Source organism: Nicotiana tabacum, chromosome 5, assembly GCF_000715075.1.
Source record: "Nicotiana tabacum cultivar K326 chromosome 5, ASM71507v2, whole genome shotgun sequence".
Taxonomy (NCBI): Eukaryota; Viridiplantae; Streptophyta; class Magnoliopsida; order Solanales; family Solanaceae; genus Nicotiana; species Nicotiana tabacum.
In genome coordinates this window covers 6,400,700-6,426,899 of record NC_134084.1, presented here as the reverse complement: position 1 = coordinate 6,426,899, position 26,200 = coordinate 6,400,700, and the positions used below count along the sequence as shown (strand labels likewise).

At 37.0% G+C, this 26,200-nt stretch overlaps 1 long non-coding RNA gene across 1 annotated transcript; it reads right to left on the bottom strand.

Annotated features, from left to right (window-relative positions):
- Positions 1 to 1,369: 1,369 nt before the first annotated feature.
- LOC107813460 (uncharacterized) lies at positions 1,370 to 3,468 on the bottom strand. The gene is made up of 2 exons (XR_001654347.2): positions 3,280 to 3,468; positions 1,370 to 1,660 (listed from the first exon to the last, which is right to left on the bottom strand). It is a non-coding gene; the product is annotated as an uncharacterized LOC107813460 (long non-coding RNA).
- Positions 3,469 to 26,200: the final 22,732 nt, after the last annotated feature.

Below are 26,200 nucleotides of genomic sequence, written 5' to 3'. Positions count from 1 at the left end.
CAGTGCGATCCCACAAGTAGAGTTTGGGATGATAGAGTGCACAAATGCATGCATACCTTACCATATTTTGTGTGAGGTAGATAAGATGTTTCCAATAGACCCTCTTATCGAGAAAAATGTTTTCAAAACATATTTAAAAAATGCAAGAGTAAAGAAACTATGATGAAAATACTAAAAAAAAATATTGACAACAAAAATAGTACCATAGCAAAAGCAAAAGAAACAACAGTAGTAATAAAAGTTAAGAATAAGATAATAATAAAATAATAATAATAATAATGATAATAACAACGACTGTCACACCTCCTTTTTACCCGAGGGGGATATAAGAGAGTTTTTTCAATTAAAGTGACATTAATCGAAATGAGATTATTTTATTTAATTCAGAGTCGCCACTTGGAATAATTTATGGTGTCCCAAGTCACCGGTTTATTTTAAATTCCAAATCAAAGAAAATTGACTCTATTTTTGGTCTGCGAACACAGAAGACCAGGTAAGGAATTCTGTTAATCTGGGAGAAGGTGTGAGGCACTCCCGAGTTCTGTGGTTTTAGCACGGCCGTTCAACTATTTCATAATTGGCCTAATTATCTGATTTATTACTTGTTTTAAACCTATTGTGCATTTTTAACTTTATGATTGCTTTTATTTGTTTATGAAATTATTTCTGGAACAAGTTACGATTGTCGTACACTTGTTTGTTTTTGTACACGTTGTGAATCGTGTCATGGGAACCGTACGCACAATTTACAACATGTGTATTTTATTATTGTTCGAAGTTGTGGTCGGGTCACATGAAATATGCACCCGAATTTGAAAATTAAGTATCATGATTATGCCACGGAAACCATACTCATTGCCATGATGATTTATTTGAACGCGCCTAAAGCAAACTACGAATGTTTATGCGATCTAAAGTTATGATATTTAAATAGGTTATGTTGTGCATAATGAAATATCATTGAAACACTTTGTAAAGTAATTTGATTCTATTATTATAAAGAACGCGTCACAGAACGAGTATAAGTTCATATCAACAATATCACTTTTAATAGGTATGGCTAGCATCAATTCTGTTTTGGGCTAAATGAATTGACGTGGATACAAAACATGGACCAAAGGTTTGGAAATGACACTTTGGTACTAAAACGTGACTGGGCTGCAGTAGGCTATATCAAGCTTTAAATGATACAATCAGAGGAGGAAACAGAAATGGGCCTCTGTCAGAGCCCAAGTAGCGTTCAAGTAAATTCCATTTTTTGGGGGCAGCATACTTCACGTAGGGATTTCAAAACAAGGATCATATAGAATCACATTTGAAATAAATAATGAAACAAGAAATGGGCCAACCAAAAGAAAGATGTACAACATGGACAGAAACTCACACCACACACTTCAATTATATTACAACTAAAAATAAGAAATGATATTACATAGTCCTGCTGATTGCACTTGGTGCACTAAATAAATTACTATACAACTTCAAACTAACAATTACAATTATGTGAAGTGTTATGGCCTGATTCTGACCCCGTCTGGGCTAATTGATTTAACAAGCAGGGATCCCGTTTCTCCTTTCATTACTGCCCGGTTGGCTTGAAATCTAGTCAGTGATGGATTTGATCAACTGGTGATCAAATCCAATTACTGCTTAGCTTTGTCTTCCACATGCCAATATCAAATCAAAATTACACATTAATTTCATGAACTAACACTCAAGTAAAGCAGTAGCACTGTTTCCATTACATGCTTAACATTTTTTTAAAGAAAAGATCTAGACTTTGATTGAAGGAATAGTGTTGAAACACTCTTCATTATTGAGTCAAGCAAAGATAATTTAAACCTAACAAACAACCTTCAGTAGTGATAAACCAATTTTAACCACAAGAAACCAAACTTGCACATCTCATGGACACAGAAAGAGTAAAACTCAGATTTCAGAAGTTCATAGCCAAGCTAACAACATGAACTATTCAATACTACACATAACTGAATTTTAGTTGAAGACAAAACAGATTCCTAGCACCTTTTACCATTAAACCTCTAAAATCCACATGTGTCTCATAGGTTGGATAATAGAACCTTCATGAAGTCAAGACATTATACTTAAACATTCAGCTTACATACAAAAAGGAAAACTAACCAACCAAACAAGAACAATCCAACCAAAATGCAGCAGGTAACTCAAAATGGAACAAGCCTTACATTTTCATATAACTCAAAAGAACAACAGCAAGTTTACATATCTAAGAAACAACAAGGAGCAAAAGAACACAAGGATAAAAGGATAAATCTCTGAATTTGGGAACAACTAAACCCAGAATATCACAGCAGCTTGATTGAAAGAACCAGCAAACTCAGCAACCAAAATAGTAAATCCCAACAGAAATCTGATGTACAAATCAATGTAGAAGACCCAGATGGAATTCTGAATTTTTCTGTATTAAGTATTGTGTGCCTATTTTGAGAGTGAATATGCTGATGAAAGAATGCGTGTGAGTGAGTGAGAGTTTGTTCTTTATATAGAGTGCACAAAGAAAAGAATAAGAGGGAATACTCTATCCTAAAATTCAGAAATGTCAGCTGTAAAAAAGGACAGTACAACATCTTTTTTAATAGATTTGGTACAACTATCCTTTTACTCTATTTTCAGCATCTTTTAACACCAAAAAAGGGACAACTGTCCAATACTAGAAACTTCTGATATTTTTTTACCTTATTTCTGACCTATTTTTAATTATTTCATTACACTTTAGTCCCTATCATTATCTTCTAGAACCTTCCAGACAATTCTACATTGAGACTCCCTAATGTTTGTTTTCAATTGACCCCCTTAAACTTCTGTTATTACCCTTTCAATTCTTAACTCATTCGAACCTAAATAATCAAATAACTAAGAATAAATCAAGGTAACTTATTAAATAAACTAGAACAAATACCTTGATTAACCCTGAGCAAATGATTGAACTAGTGCAATAAACTAAAAGGCCTTAACTTTGCAGAGTAATTAATCTAAACAAATCTAAATCCAAGACAACAAACAAAAGAAAACAACAAAAGAGAGAGGAAAACCATAAGCAGTAATGCAATAACATTTAGTAGCTAACTTAATGAACCTACCTTTGATTAAATTAAACAAACTTATGAGTTAAACTAATTGTATGTAACTATCTAGACAGTCTTATCAATAAAAATAGAACAAACAAGAGAAAAATAAAACAATTGATAACGGTAAAAGAAATCAAGCAGAAAAAGGAAAAAAGAAAGAAAAGAGGTATACCTAAACCGGATTCTGCCGATTTGAGACCAAGTCGCCAAAAGTCCTTGTGCCAAGAGACCCATCCAAAATTTGAGTTCCTGATAGGACATCTTGACACGAGGACCTCTGAAAAACCAGCTACACCAATGGCCATTAAGATTTCTGGGTTCTCTGATTTGAAAATCGAAAGATTTTGAAAGGGTCTTTGGATTGAAGGTGAAGGGAGGTGTGATTCTGGGGAGGTTTGGAGGTTGAATCGGAGAAGAAAGAACTTTGTCGGAGTTCTAGCAAAGTCAGTGACGTTCTTGACCGGATTTGGTGTCTGTCAAACGTTATGAAACCAACATCAATCAATAGCTCTCAACAAGAAAAATCAATTGATGTAAGTTATAACGAAAAACAGACCCGATTTAAATCAAAGAGAAAGCAGAACTAGGTTTTCACTACTTCTTAGATCTGAAATTCAATGGGTTTGGTGAGGAATTAGGGAAAACTAACGGTGGATTAGTGAATAGGGAGGCTGGGGATTGTGGGGTGTTAATTTGGAGTGGTTTGGGGGTGGCCATGCCGTGAGGCGATTTCCGGGCGGCGAAGGACGGCGGAGAAGGTGAAGAGTTTAGGGGCGGCTAGGGTTAGTCTCTAAAAGAGAGAAGAGAGAATGAGGGGGTGTTTTGGGGTTAGGGGTTCCATTCGTACAATTATAAGGGGTGTGGGTGTTTATTTCTAGGCCGTTTGATCAAGGAAGATCGACGACTAAGATCGCCACTACTAAAACGGCGTCGTTTTGTTAAGTGGGGACTGGACCAATTTTTAGAGGGTTTGGGTTGGATTAGGGCGGCTTAATGAGGAAAATTTGGGCCTAGATCTTATCTTGGCCCAAATCAGGAACCAACAAAAAATCCTTTCTCTTTTATTTTTCTTTGATTTTAAAAATCCTAACTTAATTAATTAAAAACCTAGAGTAGGTCTTGAATTAAATCTAGTTTGTGAACTAAACTTAATTAACTATTCTAATATTTGAACAACTAATCAATTTTAAAACTAATAAAATAAAATTACTCATTTAAAGATAAGGCTAAAATGTAACATGACCAATTTGTTTTTGTGATTTTCTGTTTAATAAATGCAATTAACTTATGTAATTAAATTCTAAATGCAATTAAAGCCTTAAAATACTATGTAATGATGATTTGATATTTTTTATATTTATGATTTTAAAAATATTAAATGTGCACAAAAATACAAACAATTAATTAAGAAAACCTACAAAACTAAAAAATAATTTAGAAAACCTATTTTTTAGTTTTTGTAGGAGTAATTCTAGTCGGGAAAAAATTACGTGCTCACAACAACGACGTCGAAGACCACTGATAATAGGCTAAATTGTTTAATATAGCCTATGTTTTAGCTCAACTTAAGGATGATTTATTATTGTAAATGTTCAAATAATGCAAAAATTGGCTCTAATCATGACTTTAAAGTCTCACAGAAGTTCAATAAACAAATGAGGATTTATGATGGTAATCAAGTGAAAAATGGAGTCAAATGACGAAAAGTTGAGCAGCAACATCTTAACAAGAGAAAACCCCACTAGCGCGGGTCATGCGCTCCCGCGCTAGTTCAATTCTTTTGGACAGAAAGAAATTCCACTAGCGCGGGTCATGCGCTCCCGCACTAGTCCAGTCCGGGAAATCAATTATTTGGGGGCAAAATGGGAAATCTGGGAGGATCCACTCAACTTACATAAAGTAAAACTCCATTATTGAGAGAGAGATCAGATTTTTGAGGGAGAAAAAGCCATAGAAGAAGGAGGAGCTTCATCTTGGAGCTAGGAAAGGAGAAGAAGAACATCATTTTAAAGCAAAGATTCAAAGAGTTTTTCTAAACTTTCTTCTATTTGCTTGTTAATATTATGTTTAAAACTTTTATTATTGATTTTTGTATGATTATGAGTAGCTAAAAACTCTAGTATTCTTGGGTCATGGATGTTAGATAATTATGTTATTTGAAACTTAGATTGAAGATCTTGAATCTATTGTTATGGGTTGTTTATTTGATTCTGCTTCTAATTATTTTACTGCGTAGCTAACAGTGAAATACTATTTACGAATCTTGAATTAAACTTGACAAAGGAAATTCTTGGTTGCATATAGAATCAAATAGAACAAGTTTTGAATCTCGGGCATCGGGTGAAGAATTCGCAATTAAGATAGACATATACTTAATTGCCTTGTTTGGTTGAAAAATAGGAGTTGTAAATGCATTCTTGCTAATATTAATACCATAGACATATAAGTATTAGTTTAACTTGAATAGATGCATAAGAACTCGAAAGATTCTTATGAATATTATTAACCCTATAATCAATAACCCGGATAATTCAATAAATCCATTTTAAGCTAAAATAGTAGCATAATTTCTAGCAAGTCCATGATCCGGGAATATATTTATCCAAATTGTTATAAACATATTGTGAAATTGGTGTAGTAATTTTGTGTTGAATTATTGTTTAATTACTAGGTAAATTGTAAATTGGTTCTTTATATATTTTGTGATAATTTAGCTTGAATTGATAATTGTTTGAGTCTACATCAGTCGATAAGTTGATCACAATTCCTCGTGGGAACGATACTTTACTTACTACTATATTACTTGTCGATCGCGTACACTTGCGTGAGTGTTTTGGTCGCAACATGAATAGGGCATGGTTTGATGTGCCATTGTTGATACATAAAGAAATGTTCCGGAGGGTTAGAATTCAACGCTACGGGTTGTATTACCCATCTCTTGTCACCCTACTGTGCCTTCGAGCAAATGTACCAAACAATCTTGCTGCAGATGGACGACTAGCTAAAGTCAATCCTTTCACGACTAAAATGGTCACCACAGGTAAGGAAGTTGTACATCCAGCTGAATTGGTTGCTGCTGATTCTGATGACAGTGACGATGAGGAAGGAGAGGACCAACAAGAAGGAGCTGATGATGTGGAGATGGGAGAAGATGCACCACCTGCACAACTACAAGCTTTTGATGCAGCATGACCGTCTAGGGTTGGTCGGGGACAAAGGATAGACCGCATGGAGCAGGAAATCACTGAAATTAAAACATCAGTGACAGTTCTGGGGAGACGTGTTGATGAAATGCAAGTTCAACAAAAGAAAATGGAAAGCCGGCTCTTGGGTTGGCTTCGTGCAATTCGTGGGGCATGCAATGTGGATTCAGGTTCTGTCTCCGACCAAAAGTGACTCCTCGAGGAAGTATCTTTGCTTCATCTCTTGTTTATAATGAAAGACATGGGGACATGTCTCGCTTTAAGTGTGGGGTGGAGGATTCCTTTAAACATATGTTTAATTGTTCTTAAATGTTTTGGATGGTAGTAACTTTATGGATTTTTAGATTGTTTCAATTGTTTTGGATTGTTGGAATGTTTTGGTGGTGTGGTACAATATATAATGTTTTGGGATTGCGTGACTATTTCACTTTTTTTTTTAAATGTTTTGGTGATTTAGTATTTTTGGAGTAATTGTTGTCTGTTCTTAAACATTTTCAGTAGATTTTTTTTTTAGTAGTTATATTGGTGCGGCCCGATGATGGATTCTTTTAGATAGGAGTTCTTGAGGAACTGAGTCCACAGAAAACAACAATTTTTTTTTTTTGTATTTTTAGGTAGTATAACAATTCCCCCTTGGTTTTTCTTTAAGCCGCGATTCTTTTCCAAGGGTTTATCTTGAACCGGGCATAGGTAGTTTTTAATTTCTGTTTTTATATTTTTTATTTGTAGACTATAATAAGGAGTTATAAGCTATAGAAAAGTAAACCCATAGCGTTGACACACCTAAACACAATAGACCCTAGAGTGTAACGCTTTGTCCTAATTGTTGAATCTCACTGAAAGTGCCTTAATTTGTATGTTTGTACTTAATTGAATGCTCGTAATGGAGTGTCTTGATGAGATGATCTGGAATGAGTCATATGCCATGTGTGGTGAGTATTTGTGTAGTCCATGTGTTGTACTTGTGTCTAGAACTTGCCCGGTATGTGAGTTGAAGTGAAATTTGAGGTGATGCTCGGTTTGAAAAATGATGTTAGGCTTTCTTTGACCTTTTTGAACTTAATTGCTTATTAAAAATAAAATTTGTCCCTAGTTAACCCTTTTGAGACTTCAGACTTTTTGTTTGGCACCCGCATTACAAGCCCATACCCTTTTGTTCTTAATTGACATTGTTTTGATCCTTTTACCTCTTAAAGCACTTTAATTGTGAGAAGAACGCTAAAAGAAGTAAGAAGGAAATAAGTGTGGGGTGGCTTTTGAGTGAAATAAATAAAAGGATGAAAGGTGCACTTATGTTGTAAACGAATACACCACTAGCATAAATTGAGTGACAAGAAAAATTACATTGTGTTTTGCTCTAGCTAGTGGGAATGAATTAATAGAGTGCTTAAAGAAGAAGGGCGTATTTGTGGGATGATATAGTGTATAAATGAGAAGTGGGTTGAAGAATTTATGCTGAAAATTGCTCATGTGATGTGTTAAAGTGCTTAGGGGTTGAGTCACTATTCCTAAATACATCCTACCTGTCCCTTAGCCCACATTACAACCATGAAAAAGTCCTAATTAATTTTGGATTGAGTTAGCCTACATTAGTAGAGATTTACATTAAGGGCAAGCTTATGGTACCAATTGCATGCATGTGACCTCTTTTGTGAGAGTGAGTGATTTCCTTGATATATGTGAATATATGAATTGAATGTGATGGATTGAACTCAGTTTTTGTTGATGTAATTGTGAGGGCATATGAATCGTGACAGAGAAGAAAGTCTTGATTTCTGTGTAGAGTACTTTGAGGAAGTGTAAATATTACATGGCACTTGAGAGTTGACTTTGAGGCTAGGATTGTTCACTGCTAGGCGTAATATATGTACAATGTTCTAGGTGTAATCCGTGAGGGGAAATGGTTGAGTGAAGAATTCTCTAAAAAGAATATAGTGGATTGCTCAAGGATTAGCAATAAGCTAAGTGTGGGGTGTTGATAATAGGCTAAATTGTTTAATATAACCTATGTTTTAGCTCAACTTAACGATGGTTTACTATTGTAAATGTTCAAATAATGCAAAAATTGGTCTAATCATGACTTTAATGTCTCACAGGAGTTCAATAAATAAATGAGGATTTATGATGGTAATCAAGTTAAAAATGGAGTCAAATGATGAAAAGTTGAGCAACAACATCTTAACAAGAGAAAACCCCACTAGCGCGGGTCATGCGCTCCCGCGCTAGTTCAATTGTTTTGGACAGAAAGAAACCCCACTAGAGCGGGTCATGCGCTCTTGCACTAGTCCAGTCCGGGAAATCAATATTTGGGGGCAAAATGGGAAATCTGGGAGGATCCACTCAACTTACATAAATTAAAGCTCCATTATTGAGAGATAGATCAGATTTTTTAGGGAGAAAAATCTATAGAAGAAGGAGGAGCTTCATCTTGGAGCTAGGAAAGGAGAAGAAGAACATCATTTTAGAGCAAGGATTCAAAGAGTTTTTCTAAACTTTCTTCTATTTGCTTGTTAATATTATGTTTAAAACTTTTATTGTTGATTTTTGTATGATTATGAGTAGCTAAAAACTCTAGTATTCTTGGGTCATGGATGTTAGATAATTATGTTATTTGAAGCTTAGATTGAAGATCTTGAATCTATTGTTATGGGTTGTTTATTTGATTCTGCTTCTAATTATTTTACTGCGTAGCTAACAGTGAAATACTATTTACGAATCTTGAATTAAACTTGACAAAGGAAATTCTTGGTTGCATATAGAATCAAATAGAACAAGTTTTGAATCTCGGGCATCGGGTGAAGAATTCGCAATTAAGATAGACATATACTTAATTGCCTTGTTTGGTTGAAAAATAGGAGTTGTAAATGCATTCTTGCTAATATTAATACCATAGACATATAGGTATTAGTTTAACTTGAATAGATGCATAAGAACTCGAAAGATTCTTATGAATATTATTAACCCTATAATCAATAACCCGGATAATTCAATAAATCCATTTTAAGCTAAAATAGTAGCATAATTTCTAGCAAGTCCATGATCCGGGAATATATTTATCCAAATTGTTATAAACATATTGTGAAATTGGTGTAGTAATTTTGTGTTGAATTATTGTTTAATTACTAGGTAAATTGTAAATTGGTTCTTTATATATTTTGTGATAATTTAGCTTGAATTGATAATTGTTTGAGTCTACATCAGTCGATAAGTTGATCAAAATTCCTCGTGGGAACGATACTTTACTTACTACTATATTACTTGTCGATCGCGTACACTTGCGTGAGTGTTTTGGTCGCGTTCATGAATAGGGTATGGTTTGATGTGCCATTGTTGATACATAAAGAAATGTTCCAGAGGGTTAGAATTCAACGCTACGGGTTGTATTACCCATCTCTTGTCACCCTACTGTGCCTTCGAGCCAATGTACCAAACAATTTTGCTGCAGATGGACGACTAGCTAAAGTCAATCCTTTCACGGCTAAAATGTTCACTACAGGTAAGTAAGTTGTACATCCAGCTAAATTGGTTGTTGCTGATTCTGATGACAGTGACGATGAGGAAGGAGATGACCAACAAGAAGGAGCTGATGATGTGGAGATGGGAGAAAATGCACCACCTTCACAACCACAAGCTTTTGATGCAGCAGGACCGTCTAGGGCTGGTCGGGGACAAAGGATAGACCGCATGGAGCAGGAAATCACTGAAATTAAAACATCAGTGACAGTTCTGGGGAGACGTGTTGATAAAATGCAAGTTCAGCAAAAGAAAATGGAAAGCCGACTCTTGGGTTGGCTTCGTGCAATTGGTCGGGCATGCAATGTGGATTCAGGTTTTGTCTTCGACCAGGAGTGACTCCTCGGGGAAGTATCTTTGCTTCATCTCTTGTTTATAATGAAAGATATGGGGACATGTCTCGTTTTAAGTGTGGGGTGGAGGATTCCTTTAAACATATGTTTAACTGTTCTTAAATGTTTTGGATGGTAGTAATTATTATGGATTTTTAGGTTGTTTCAATTATTTTGGATTGTTGGAATGTTTTGGTGGTGTGGTACAATATATAATGTTTTGGGATTGCGTGACTATTTCACTTTTGTTTTTAAATGTTTTGGTAATTTAGTATTGTTGGAGTAATTGTTTTCTGTTCTTTAACATTTTCAGTAGATTTTTTTTAGTAGTTATATTGGCGCGACCCGATGATAGATTCTTTTAGATAGTAGTTCTTGAGGAATTGAGCCCATAGAAAACAACAAAAAGATTTTTTTTTTGTATTTTTAAGTAGTATAACAATTCCCCTTTGGTTTTTCTTTAAGCCGCGATACTTTTCCAAGGGTTTATCTTGAACCGGGCATATGTAGTTTTTAATTTCTGTTTTTATATTTTTTATTTGTAGACTAAAATAAGGAGTTATAAGCTATAGAAAAGTAAACCCATAGCTTTGACACACCTGAACACAATTGACCCTAGAGTGTAACGCTTAGTCCTAATTGTTGAATCTCCCTGAAAGTGCCTTAATTTGTATGTTTGTACTGAATTGTATGCTCGTAATGGAGTGTCTTGATGAGATGATCTGGAATGAGTCATATGCCATGTGTGGTGAGTATTTGTGTAGTATGTGTTGTACTTGTGTCTAGAACTTGCCCGGTATGTGAGTTGAAGTGAAATTTGAGGTGATGCTCGGTTTGAAAAATGATGTTAGGCTTTCTTTGACCTTTTTGAGCTTAATTGCTTATTAAAAATAAAATTTGTCCCAGTTCACCCTTTTGAGCCTTCAGACTTTTTGTTTGGCACCCGCATTACAAGCCCATACCCTTTTGTTCTAAATTGACATTGTTTTGATCCTTTTACCTCTTAAAACACTTTAATTGTGAGAAGAGAGCTAAAAGAAGTAAGAAGGAAATAAGTGTGGGGTGGCTTTTGAGTGGAACAAATAAAAGGATGAAAGGTGCACTTATGTTGTAAACGAATACACCACTAGCAGAAATTGAGTGACAAGAAAAATTACATTGTGTTTTGCTCTAGCTAGTGGGAATGAATTAATAGAGTGCTTAAAGAAGAAGGGCGTATTTGTGGGATGATATTGTGTATAAATGAGAAGTGGGTTGAAGAATTTATGCTGAAAGTTGCTCATGTGATGTGTTAAAGTGCTTAGGGGTTGAGTCACTATTCCTAAATACATCCTACCTGTCCCTTAGCCCACATTACAACCATGAAAAAGTCCTAATTAATTTTGGATTGAGTTAGCCTACATTAGTAGAGATTTACATTAAGGGCAAGCTTATGGTACCAATTGCATGCATGTGACCTCTTTTGTGAGAGTGAGTGATTTCCTTGATATATGTGAATATATGAATTGAATGTGGTGGATTGAACTCAGTTTTTGTTGATGTAATTGTGAGGGCATATGAATCGTGACGGAGAAGCAAGTCTTGATTTCTCTGTAGAGTACTTTGAGGAAGTGTAAATATTGCATGACACTTGAGAGTTGACTTTGAGGCTAGGATTGTTCACTGCTAGGCGTAATATATGTACAATGTTCTAGGTGTAATGCGTGAGGGGAAATGGTTGAGTGAAGAATTCTCTAAAAAGAATATAGTGGATTGCTCGAGGACTAGCAATAAGCTAAGTGTGGGGTGTTGATAATAGGCTAAATTATTTAATATAGCCTATGTTTTAGCTCAACTTAAGGATGATTTACTATTGTAAATGTTCAAATAATGCAAAAATTGGCTCTAATCATGACTTTAATGTCTCACAGGAGTTCAATAAATAAATGAGGATTTATGATGGTAATCAAGTGAAAAATGGAGTCAAATGATGAAAAGTTGAGCAACAACATCTTAACAAGAGAAAACCCCACTAGCACGGGTCATGCGCTCCCGCGCTAGTTCAATTGTTTTGGACAGAAAGAAACCCCACTAGCGCGGGTCATGCGCTCCCGCGCTAGTCCAGTCCGGGAAATCAATTATTTGGGGGCAAAATGGGAAATCTGGGAGGATCCACTCAACTTACATAAAGTAAAGCTCCATTATTGAGAGAGAGATCAGATTTTTGAGGGAGAAAAAGCCATAGAAGAAGGAGGAGCTTCATCTTGGAGCTAGGAAAGGAGAAGAAGAACATCATGTTGGAGCAAGGATTCACAGAGTTCTTCTAAACTTTCTTCTATTTGCTTGTTAATATTATGTTTAAAACTTTTATTGTTGATTTTTGTATGATTATGAGTAGCTAAAAATTCTAGTATTCTTAGGTCATGGATGTTAGATAATTATGTTATTTGAAGCTTAAATTGAAGATCTTGAATCTATTTATGGGTTGTTTATTTGGTTCTGCTTCTAATTATTTTACTGCGTAGCTAACAGTGAAATACTATTTATGAATCTTGAATTAAACTTGACAAAGGAAATTCTTGGTTGCATATAGAATCAAATAGAACAAGTTTTAAATTTCGGGCATCGGGTGAAGAATTCACAATTAAGATAGACATATACTTAATTGCCTTGTTTGGTTGAAAAATAGGAGTTGTAAATGCATTCTTGCTAATATTAATACCATAGACATATAGGTATTAGTTTAACTTGAATAGATGCATAAGAACTCGAAAGATTCTTATGAATATTATTAACCCTATAATCAATAACCCGGATAATTCAATAAATCCATTTTAAGCTAAAATAGTAGCATAATTTCTAGCAAGTCCATGACCCGAGAATATATTTATCCAAATTGTTATAAACATATTGTGAAATTGGTGTAGTAATTTTGTGTTGAATTATTGTTTAATTACTAGGTAAATTGTAAATTGGTTCTTTATATATTTTGTGATAATTTAGCTTGAATTGATAATTGTTTGAGCCTACATCAGTCGATAAGTTGATCACAATTCCTCGTGGGAACGATACTTTACTTACTACTATATTACTTGTCGATCGCGCACACTTGCGTGAGTGTTTTGGTCGCAACAACCACCACACCACCACAACAACAACAATAATAATAATAAGGGGAAAAGGAAGAAGACAAGGTGCTCTAAACTAACCATGCCCTCCCACAGAAAAGAGGAAAATCGCTCGACTTCCTACTAACCTTCTACCCTAATAATCGACCTTATGTCCTCGGAGAGCTGAAGATGTGTCATGTCCTATATAATCACTTCTCCTCAATTGTTATGCGATATACCTTTACCTCTCCTTAGACTTATCATTTCTAACCTCTTGCACCTCTTCATTGGGACATCTATGCTCCTCCTCTTCACATGCCCTAACCATCTCAGCTATGCTTCCCTCGTCTTGTCCAGTATGGAGGTCACTCCCACCTTGTTTTGTATACCTTTGTTACTAATATTATCTCTCTTAAAATGACCACACATCCATCTAAGCATATTTATTTTTGCGACTTTTATCTTCTGAACGTGTGAGTTCTTGACCGGCCAACACTTTACCCCATACAGAATAGTTGGTCTAACAACCACTCTATAGTATTTAGCTTTAAGTCATGGTAACATATTTGTTTCACGTAAGATACTTGATGCGAGCCTCTATTTCATCCACCATGCTTCAATAAGATGTGTTACATCATCGTTGATCTTCCCGTTTTCGTAGATTATTAACCCAAGATACTTGTAGGTTCCTCTCTTGGGGATGGCATCCGGACGATTGGACCTGAATAGCCTAAAATTTTGATGGTCCATCAAAAACGATCCAAGGAACAATAGTCATCGTTGATCTTCCCGTTTCGTAGATTATTAACCCAAGATACTTGTAGGTTCCTTTCTTGGGGATGGCATCCGGACGATTGGAATTGAATAGCCTAAAATTTTGATGGTCCATCAAAAACGATCCAAGGAACAATAGTCATCGTTTCTCCATGACCATTCCTCATTTGTTTTGGCATTTTTAGGTCATAAAGTGTCACGACCCTAAACTCGGACCCGGTCGTGATGGCGCCTCTTGTGAAGACAATTCTAGCCGACACATTCTCATTTCAATTTTAAGCAATGAAAATAATAAGTATTAATTCTTAAACATGATAAAATTCCAAAATTAGCAGTGAACAGTACAATTTGCAGAATTAAAACCAACACAGCCCGACATCGAGGTGTCACCAGTCATGAGCATCTATCAATACTACAAGTATGAAGAGCCTACCAAGCTATTACAGAATCACTAACAAGAGTAAGGAAATGAGATAAATGGGGAGAAGCACGGGGCTGTGAACGCCGAGCAGCTACCTCGTGAACTCCGAAATCTGCCGGGAGCTCTCAACCCTCGCAAGCAGGATCAGAAGTGCCTAAATCTGTACATGGGGTGTAGGGAGTAAAGTGAGTACTCCAACTCAGTTAGTAATAATCATAAATAAAGACTGAGAAATAAGAAATCATGTAAGGCACATCACAGGCTATAAGGAAGCAGTAAAAGCCAGTAAAAAGTCATGAAATAGTGAAGTTATGCAAAGTCACTTTAGTTCAGTTTAAGCTTCTTAAAATCCATTTTTAAACAGTTAAGCAAGTAAAAGACAGGCAACTAGAAAAGGTAAACACATAAAGAAACGTCCCTTGGCAACACATGGAACAATAACAAGCCCCTCGGGCTATATCTCACATCACTATGGGTACCCGCGCTCACTGAGGGTATGCAGACTCCTGGAGGGACCCCTTACGGCCCAAGCACCATATCAAGCCATCTTGTGGCATCATAAATAGTATCTCGGCCTCATATCAACAAACCACCTCATGGCGTACAAATCTCAGGCCCTCGGCCTCATAATCATAATCAGGTGTTTCCTCACAACATAGGCCCTCGGCCTTGCTCAGTCATAATTTCACAAGCCACTCGGGCAACAGTAAAACATGATGCTCAACCCAAAATATCATTTAAGTGTTAAAGTAGAGTAAACATGGTTGCGTTATGAAAACAGTAGAATATAGCATGACTGAGTTCAAGTATAAAGTCAAAACACTAAGAAATTATCAGTAAAAATCCCATAAGGGTTCAAGTAGTTGGCACGAGTCCCAAATATGGCATTCAGCCCAAAACATGATGATAGCAAATAGTTTTCAGTCAAATACGTGGTAAAACAGTCATTCGGGATGGACTAAGTCACAATCCCCAACAGTGCACGACCCCACGCTCGTTATCTAGTGTGTGCATCACCTCAATATAGCACAACGATGTGCAATCCGGGGTTTTATACCCTCAGGACAACATTTACAATCATTACTCACCTCTACTCAGTCAAAATCTCTAGCTCGCGATGCCTTTGCCCCTCGAATCGGCCTCCGGATGCTCCAAATCTCCAAGTGTTTCCCTTGAATCCCTCTTCAATCCTTTTCAAAAAGCTCCAAAATCTCTCAAAAATGGTGGAAGTAAACCCCAAAGTCGCGGACAAGATGACTATTTAAACATTCTGCCCAGGCCTCAATTTCTTCTTCGCGAACGCGATCAACGCCTTGCGTTCGCGAAGCACAATCCAACTTTGACCAGATTTTCCTCTTACGCGATCGTGACCAGACCTCGCAAACGTGATGGCTCTTCTGCTCCACCTTCACGAACACGTTCCTCTTCTCGCGAACATGATGAACAAATCAACTCTCAAGCCCAGATGCCCAACTTCTTCTACGCGAACGTGGAGCCTCTCTCGCGAACGCAATGCACAATGACTCTACCCCTTCGTGAACGTGGATCCTTCTTCACGAAAGCGAAGGCTAAAATCTCAGTCTCACTAGATAACCCTTCGCGAACGCGAAGGTCAAATTTCTCTGCAACACTTCAGTAGTTTTCTGCAATTCTCAACAACATGAAATGGTCCGATTGACCACCCGAAACTCACCCGAGGCCTCCAGGACCTTAACCAAATATGCCAACATACCCCACAATATCATTCAAACTTGTTCCAACCTCCGGAACGCTCAAAACAACATCAATACACTCGAATTCAATCCTAAGAATTCCAAAATCTTCTAAATTATGCTTTTGATCAAAAACCCAACCAAACCATGCCCGAATGACCTACAATTTTGCACACACATCCCAAATGACACAACGAAACTACTGAAACTCTCAGAATTCCATTCCGATCCCTATATCAAAATCTCACCTATCAACCGAAAAATGCCAAAAATTTAATTTCGCCAATTCAAGCCTAAATCTACTTCGTACCTCCAAAGCACATTCCGATCACGCTCCTAAGTCCCAAATCACCTCCCAAAGCTATCTGAACCATCAAAACTCACATCCGAGCCCTCTAACACATAAGTCAACATCTGGTTGACTTTTCCAACCTAGGCTTCCTCAAAAGAGACTAAGTGTCTCAAACCTTACCAAATCCTTTCTGAACCCGAGCCAACCAACCCGATCACTCATAGAACCGATAAACAAAGCAATAAGAAGCAGAAATGGGGGAAACAGAGTGGTAACTCATGAGACGACTGGCCGGGTCATCACATAAAGCTGGAACTCCGCCCGATAACTAGATATTATTCCATATGCTTGTATCCAATTGAATGGACCCGAATTGCCTAAAATTTTACCGGCATATAAAAATGACCCAAGGAACAATAGTCATCGCTTATCCATAATCGTTCCTCATTTTTGGGCATTTTTAATCCATAAAACTAGAACTCCGCCTGATTTTGAGATTTTCGTGTGTTATATCTCAGTCCATATGCATGCATCCGAGCGATCGAATCTGAATCGCCTAACTTTTTCCTGCCCATAAAAAATGACTCAAGGAACAATATTCATCACTTTGCCATGACCGTTCCTTATTTTTTGGCGTTTTAGGGTCATAAAACTAGAACTCCGCCCGATTCTCAGATTTTCGTGTGCTATAGCTCACACCATCTACATGCATCTAGGTGATTGGACCCAAATCGCCTAATATTTTGCCGGCCTATCATATATAACCCAAGGCCATGACTATTCCTCTTTTTTGCTGTTTTGGTGAAATAAAACTAAAACTTTGCTCGATTTCCAAATTTTCATGTGGCCCATGCCATCTGCTTGCATACGGGCGACCGAAACTGAATCGCCTACATTATTTTTGGCCCATAAAAAATGATACAAAGAAAAATATTCATCACTTAGTCATGACTGTTTCTCATTTATTGGCATTTTAGGAACGTAAAACTCGAATTCCGCCCGATTCCAAGATTTTCGTGTGCTATAGCCCACGCCAAATGCATGCATCTGGCCGACTGGAACGAATCGCCTAAAATTTGCCGGCCTATTAAAAACAACCCAAGGAAAAATAGTCATCGCTTGGCCATGGTCATTCCTTATTTTTTGGCGTTTTAAGGCCATAAAGATTGAAAAAAATACCACTATCTGCATAAGAAGTGCAAAAGTGTAGTATGAGTACAATCGACCCAATGTACTCCGTAAGTGTTGAGCCTAACCTCGACGAGGTAGTGATGAGGCTATGACTGGGCATCTACATAATTAAACATGTACAAGTGTATATAAAGCAACAAAATAACAAGAAGAATGATAAAATACTAACTGGGAGGGGACATACGAAAAAAGGGAAGATATAATAAATACGACAAGTATGAAGACATGAAATAACCAAGTAAATCACCAAAATTGGAAATCAGTTAAATAAATAATATTAAAATGGCAAGGCATCATCCTTCGTGCTTTTACTCTCGTTCTCACCATGTAATATATGAATGAAATAAAACGGCATCATCCTTCGTGCTTTTACTCTCGTCCTCACCATATAATAATATGAATGAAATGACATGACATCACCTTGGCTTGAAATGTCAAAAGTTGGAAAATTAGAAGTTTGGAGAGTTGAGAAGTTTGACCTAGAGTTGACTTGGGGGTTACCGAGATCGAATTTTAGTTCCGGAAGTTGAAATATGTTCGTTGTGTCGTTTATGATTTGTGTGCAAAACTTGAGGTAATCAGAGTTGATTTGATAGGTTTTGGCATCGATTGCAGAAGTGGAATGCATTAGTTTTTACTAGGCTTGAATTGAGGTGTGATTTGTGTTTTTGATGTTTTTTATGTGATTTGAGGCATCGACTAAGTGGGATGCATAATTAATTGAGAATTATGATTTCAAGTAATAAAAATGAGTAATTAAGTTGATCAATCACCGTTGGCTTGCCTGACGGTGGCGTTAGGCGCCATCACGACCTATAGTGGATTTTGGGCCGTGACAGTAAGTGTCGTGGTTAACCTTGACTTGAGGTATTAGGACTTGTTAGTCTATTTGCTTAGTGTTTTATGTGTGGGATCAACGTATATGTGAGGTAACGATTACTTATGCGTTATTTTTTGGTTAAAGCATGTGGGTGGAACTTGTTTCCTTGTATTTTATCGCATTGTTAATTATGATATTCATGTTTAGGTTAGATTATTACTTCTTGATTATTTGCCTCATAATTATTGCTTATTTCATAATTGTTGAGTATTTTTGGAAGTTGAAGTTTGGTATCTTGGCATCATATCTGACGTTAAATACATTCTCCGCATTATTTATTTCCTGAATTCATATTATTTTCATTACATTGTGAGGAAGAGTGTAAAAACATGAAGGGTGATCTCGTGCCATACATATCATTTATTATTTTATGGTAAATAAAAAAGTAAAAGCACGAAGGGCGATGTCATGCCATTCATCTCATTTATTCATTGTTACATAGTGAGTATGAGAGTAAAAGCATGAAGGGTGATGCCGTGCCATTTCATTTTACTTATATTATCATTTCATGGTAAGGACGAGAGTAAATCACGAAGGGTGATGCCGTGACATTTTCATATCATTGATTTATCTAAGTTCATTGGTTGATGATTTAATTGTCTATCTCGTGATTTCATACCTGCCGTAGCTATTATATATATCCCCTTTTGCATGTCCCCTCCCAGTTTGTACGTTATCATTCTTTGTGATTATTGCTGCTTTATATATGTTTGTATAGGTTTATTTATGTAGGTGTCCCGTAATAGCCTCGTCACTACCTCGTCGAGGTTAGGCTCGACACTTACAGAGTACATTAGGTCGGTTGTACACATACTACACATCTGCACTTCTTGTATAGATACTGGTATTGGTCCCAGCGGTGCGTGAGGTGTGATAGCTTGGATCATTGCATACGGAGACTTGAGGTAGATCTACTGGAGTTCGTAGACCTTAAAGTCTCCCTCCTTTTCCCACTTTTACTTTTCATTTCCTTCGAAACAGTTGTATTTATTTCAGACTCTGTTTGTAGACTTCTAGTTTCTCGTGTGCTTGTGACTCCGAATACTTGGGAGTTGATATTATCACGTGCCTTATATTAGTACGGTGTTGGTTTGGGTTTCTATTTATCGTTGCATATCATCAATGTGTTTTAACTGTTTAAAAATGGCTATTTAATTATCTCACATCGACTTTCCTAGCAAGTGGATGTTAGGCGCCATCAAACTCCGAAGTTGGGATATCGGGTCATGACAACAACAACCAAGATGACCATAGTGGTTATTGTGGAAGATGGAGAAGCCAATGATGAAATGGCTCCCCTCCAAAGAAGAAGAATAACTTCATCAGCTCAACTGGATGCTCGACCGGGAGAGCTTAAAAACCCGACCGTAGAAGAGGTCCAAGCACTTTAGGGCGAGATAATTCTGGTACATAATGTTGATTCCCGCTGTCCTGTCCCCATTGCTGTTTCTATTCCAAGGAGCTCGGATCCCGGTGTAACGACCCAACTGGTCATTTTGAGTAATTGCATCTGATTCGGAAGTTTGAGGTCACGATCAGCTTCATATTATGTGTATCAATTTGCGTGCGCAATCTGGGCATGAAACCAGAAAATTTTTATGTGAAAATATGAAAAATATAGTAATTTCTAGAGTTAAAATTTGGGTTTTAGGTGACTTTGGTCAATATTTTTGGTAAACGGACCCGGATCTGTATCCCGATGATCCCGAGAGACCTGTAATAAAATATAGGACTTGGGCGTATGCCCAGAATTAAATTTCGAGGTCTCTAGCCTTAGAAAACAATTTTTGAAGAAAATTGTTGTACTGGTTTTTAAATGAAATAAAGAAATGAATTAATGTTTGAACTCGTTGGTATCGGGCCCGTATACTGATTCAGGAGCCCGGTACAAGTTTTTTATGATATTTAAGTCCTATCTGTAAAATTTGGTGAGAACCGGAATTGATTTGATGTGATTTGGACGTCCGGTTGAAATATTAGAAAATTTGAGTGTCCTTAAGAAAATCATGAGTTTTGAGGTTAAATTCGTAGTTTTTGATGTTATTTTGATTATTTAATCACACGAGCAAGTCCGTATGATGTTTTTAGACTTGCGTGCATGTTTGGTTTGGATCCCCCCGAGGGCTTGGGTGAGTTTCGGATAGGTTTAGGCTATGTTGCGCTTGTTTTTGGATGCTTCATCATCGTTTCTTCAAGAAAATAGAATACCACATTGAGAAAATGAGATCCAAATTCAGTTTTTTTGAGCCATTAGATCCATTTCGAAATTGTGGAGCTATAGGAAAAAGAATCATCGAATTTGGACATCGTATAAGGAAGTTATGCTCATTTTTGTGCCGGAAAAAATTGCTGGTTTCTGGTGTGTTCGCAAATGCGAACTTTTTGTCGCATTTGCGATGCCCAGTTCGCAAATGCGACTTCTGCCCGCCCTACTTTGTTCGCAATTTGTGAGGGTTCGCAATCAATTGTGAACCCTGGGTCGCAAATGCGACATCTGAGGCCTGTTAAGTGAGGTTTTTGACGATATTTTCACCCATTTTTCAATTTTCTCAAACGCTAAACCTCCATGGGTGATTTTCCAAAGACCCAAACTTCTCCAAATTATTGGGTAAGTGTCTCTAATCAATTTTCAACTATATTTTGTGATTATATCTTAAGTTTAACATCAAATTCATGAGAATCTAAAGCAAAATTTCGAGAAAATTGTGAAATCTTTCAAAAATATAAAATGATGATTTGAATGACCAAATGGTATCAAAATTAGATAATATTTGTATGGGTGAAATCATAGCGGAATGGGTGTTCGATTTATGTAAATTTTGTCGGGTTCCAAGGTGCGGGCCTGAGGATTTGACTTTTGTTGACTTTTTGCAAATTATATAAGAATCATAGTTTTGTTAATTGAAATTGTTTTCTCTTGCATTTTTTGATGTATTCACGTCATTTTTGGCTAGATTGAGCCGAGCGTTGATGAATTGGTAAAGAAAAAGCTAAATTGAGTATTGAATTGGTCGAATTGAGGTAAGTATCTTGCCTAACCTTGGGGGGGGGGACTTCCCCTTAGGATTTGAGTCTTCTATGCAAATTGTAGTCCGTGCATGCGAGATGACGAGTATGTGCTCGGATTTATTTGTGGGAAATTGCCTCTAGGGTTCTTAGGTCCTTATGTCCATTATGTGGAAAATATCCTGTTATGATTGGGTTTAATGATTGCTTGAATTGCCTCTATATGCTTTATATGATGTTGTTAACTTTCCTCTAATTCCTACGTGTTACAGTGACCCTTAATTGCCTTAATTGAAGTGATTGCCTCCCTTATTATTTTGGATACTTTTTGATTGTGAGTTCTTCTATGACTTCATGCAAATATGTTACATGTCCAATTGTTGTGGTTACCAGTGTAGTATCACGTGCTTATTATGTCTTGTTGTTTTGTTGAGGTTATCGTGCTTCTTGGTTTCTTTTCCGTAACCCTTATGATATACTTGTTGATTCCCTTCCCGGAATGTTATTGTTTACGATATTGTCTCCTTTGCCGGGATGTTGTTGTTATACTCTTGTTCCCTTGCCTGGATTCTTTTATGCTTGATGTTGAATTGTATTTGGGGATCGGGTTGCACGCCTCAATAGTTTTATATAAAATGGGATCGGGTTGCACGCCGCAACGGTATTATGTGAAATGGGATCGGGTTGCACGCTGCAATGGTATTTTATGAAATGGGATCAGGTTGTACACCGTAACGGTATTATGTGAAATAGGATCGGGTTGCATGCTGCAATAGTATTATATGATTTGGGATCGGGTTGCACGCCACAACAAGAAAGAATAAAAGTGAATATTGATTTTTATAGTAAGATCGAGAGTAAATGCACGAAGGGTGATGCCGTGCACTTTCTGTTGCTGTGTTTATTTGTTGTTATCAACTCAAGTGATTTAAATTTTTAAATCCCTCTATTGATGTGATCCTTTATGTTGTAACCTATAGTATTTTCAATAACTCGCTATATATATACATTCCAATACTTCAAACTTCAATAATTGTTACATCTTTAATTCAATTAGTTTCTCAATTATATCCCCTTAATCCGTCTGAGGTTGTATTTTACTTTTAAAAAAATTTCTACTAAACTTTAAGTTATTAACTCCCATGTTAAAGGTAATAATCCATTCGATGTTGTATTTTAATTGAAAGAGGTACCTTCTTTACTCAAATGCTTTCAAAAGAAACAACTTCATTTTTTCTCGTTGGCTTTCCTAATTAGTTTAGAAATTGTAATTTACTTATATTAGGTAAATGAGACTTCTTGAACATCTTGAGTGCATTTGTACAGACATTATGTATTGTATAGCATGTTGATTTTATTGTTAAGAGTGAGATGGAAATTTTGGGGGCACAAGATGCTATGTGTGCTGAAGGTTCGGAAGTTGGAATTATGATATGAGAAACCGAGGATTGAGATGGTTGGGATTGTGTATTAGACATGATGTGATTGATTGAGTTGGTATTACCTTCTTTATTTGAATACATTTTTACTTGTATCTGTTCCTGTTATGTTAGTGTTGACTTACTTGGTTATCTGACTTACTTGGTTATTTGATTTACTTAGTTATCTGATTTACTTGGTTATCGTTTGTTACTACCCGTGTTCTCCCTTTATTGTTCCTAATGTTTGTATTTTGATTTTTCTTCGTTGTTGATATTATCTCGTTATCTTTATCTCGATATTTCACTATCATATCTTGTTCATTTCATTTGACCAGTAGGTGTCTTGATTGTTCCTCGTCACTACTCCACCGAGGTTTGTCTTGATACTTACTAGGCACCGCTGTGGTGTGATCATACTACACTTCTGTATATTTTTGTGTACAAATCCAGGTATTGATCGAAGTATCTATGCGGATGATCGCGGTGGAGACTCGCGGTAACCTGTTGCTGAGTTCGCAGGCCTCAGATCACCTTCGTTTGTATTTATGTTCCATTGATTCCTTCTCGTTCTGGAACAGTGTTGTATTTATAACTACTCTTAGAAAGGCTTATGACTTGTACCACCAATTTTGGGGAATTGTGATTTATTGAGAGTTATTTAATTTGAAGTTAGTAAATGTTAATATTATTTTAGTAAATGCTAGGCTTACCTAGTTTAGAGACTAAGTGCCATCGCGATTCCTTCGGAGGGATTTTGGATCGTGACAAGTTGGTATCAGAGCTCTAGGTTCATAGGTGCTATGAGTCATGAGCAGGTTTAGTAGACTTTTGCGGATCGGTACGGAAACGTCTGTACTTATCTTCAAGAGGCTACAAAACTATTAGGATAATCTCATATTCTTCATTCCTTATTGCGCGATATTGATTCACCTCGAAACATTAACTTATGTTCATTTACATCCACTTGTGTGTAATATTACGCTCTCGGTGTTCGCTATGTGCTAGTGGTTCGTGATGCTATAGACAAGCTACGAGGGAGTCAGGGATGCTCAGACATTTTGTCAACGTGTTGTCCAGATTGGAGATACAGAGGTATTGAGAGACTATTCAATTGTTTATATGGAGGCGTAACAGAAGTGTGGTGGGTGTTGATTGAGGATAGTTGGCGGTATTAGAGTACCTTGTGATTTGTGTTGTACGAGCTATGAAGGTTAGCTCTGCGGATCATTGTTTTCTATGGCTTCACGCCAAGTAGAAGAGTCCATCAGCGACATTCAGATTGCATAGTCATACTTGTATCAGTTTCGGCCTGAGGTATATATATGTGTGGTGTTGTAGGTTCCCGAAATTTGTATATGACTAAGGTCTGAGATCTTACACGAGACGATGTTGGGACTTTGATTGTGATTATTGCATATTGACTATCAGAGGAAATGGGTCAGCTTTGTGGTGTTGGGTCAGTATAGCGATGAAGTGATTGGTCCTTTGAATAGGAATTCTCTACTGGTATATGTGGGATCACTCTTGGATTGGACGGTTTGTGTGACTCGGTTGAGTTGGGAAGGTGCTGTCCTGATGGCTTACTTGCGTGCGGGCGGATCTCAAAGGGTTCTCGATGGTTTGACTACGGCTTGAGTTGGGTGTCTACTATGGGCGTAAGGAATATGTGGTACATTGTGGCTTTCTCCTGAATATGCATCATAAATTAATGGGGTGTTGACATTGTTGGCTATCATATGTAAAGAGTGTGCATTTTGGAAAGGACCTTGAGGTTTGGTTTGCGGCTGCGTGGCTGGTAGCATGGTGATTACTGGGTTTTGAGGCTTTCGAGGTTCATGTTTTGGTACGCGGCCAGGAACTCTATATGAGTGCTTTAGCAGAATGATAGGGTGTAAGTGTTATATTAGCCATTTGATTTGCGTAGTGGAGTTTGAGTATGGAAGTTTTGGTATTATTGAGGTTTTGGGCTAGATGCCCTCATATGTGGACCATTTTCTACTGGCAGATTGTGAAGAAATGTTGAGGATGAGGTAATTAATAGCATGCATGAGTGATAGGTCGTTGTGGATTATTGGAAAAGATATTTACCTATTTGGAAATAATCAGGATTTGGGTTGGGGACTATTTGAAAGCTCAATAAGAATATATATCTTGTATCAGATCAAGTTTGAGCGCTCCTGTGAGATTGTCATTATGGTTATATTACCGGGCAGAATGAATATTATTTGTGCCCCTAGCCTATGTTATGCGCTATTCTTTTATGTTGTGTTAGGCGGTGAGGTTGTATGATTATTCCCCATGCATGTTGTAATTTTGTTCAGGCCTTATGGCGATGCGGGAAAGATAGCCCTCGTGATGTTGATTTGTTCATTGCACCTTAGTTGTGCTTGTTTCTTTCATGTTCTAGCACTTTTATTTATTTTCCCACAGTTTTATTTGTGCACTCTGTTGTACTTGATATCAGTATTCATATGTTCAGTGAGCCCGAGCATTTTGGCTTGATGAGTATTTGGGCTCGGGCTGCACGCCGCAGCGGATGTTATGTGAGATACCCTTTTCTTGTGTTTATTTGGTGTTGTGTCTTCCCTGTGGGATGATTTGATGGAAAACATATACTTTTGTTGTCACACATGTTGTACTTGTTAGATAATTCTTCTACTTTGTTTTCCTTTATTTGTGTTGCATAATTGAGTTATTGCTGATTTGGTCTGCGAATTGTGTAGTGTAAGAATCTGTGTGGTTCCGTGATGAGTTGTTAGTTGGATTGCTTGTATTGGCTGAGATGAGGTTCATAGACCTGATATTAGTACTATGGTATCGGGGGTGGGGAGTGTTTGGAAGTGAGACGGTATTTCTGCTAAGATTTGGGTAATGGCCCTTGGTGGGCGGGAGAGCTTCGTGACTTGTTGACTTCATGGGAGGCTATGAGTTTCCGTATGTCTCTTTATCACGGGTAGTGTTGTGGAAGTCCGGAATAAGGTTGTATTTAATGTGAAGTATATTACCGGCATCCAAGATGTTATTTGAGCTGCTATGGTGGTCAGAGGTTATTGCTTTGAGTATGTGAGTTGTGTGGAACATCATGTGATTGTATTCTGGATTGGAAGTTTTGGCTCGATTTAGCTTGTTTGGGTGTGTTCAGTGTGATGATGTGGAATTCAGGTCCTATGATGAATTTCGGATGTTGAGGTTTGGGTCCTGTTCTAAGGTTATGGACTAAGGAGGAGATGAGATTGCATTGTCAGTTTTGCATAGGTTG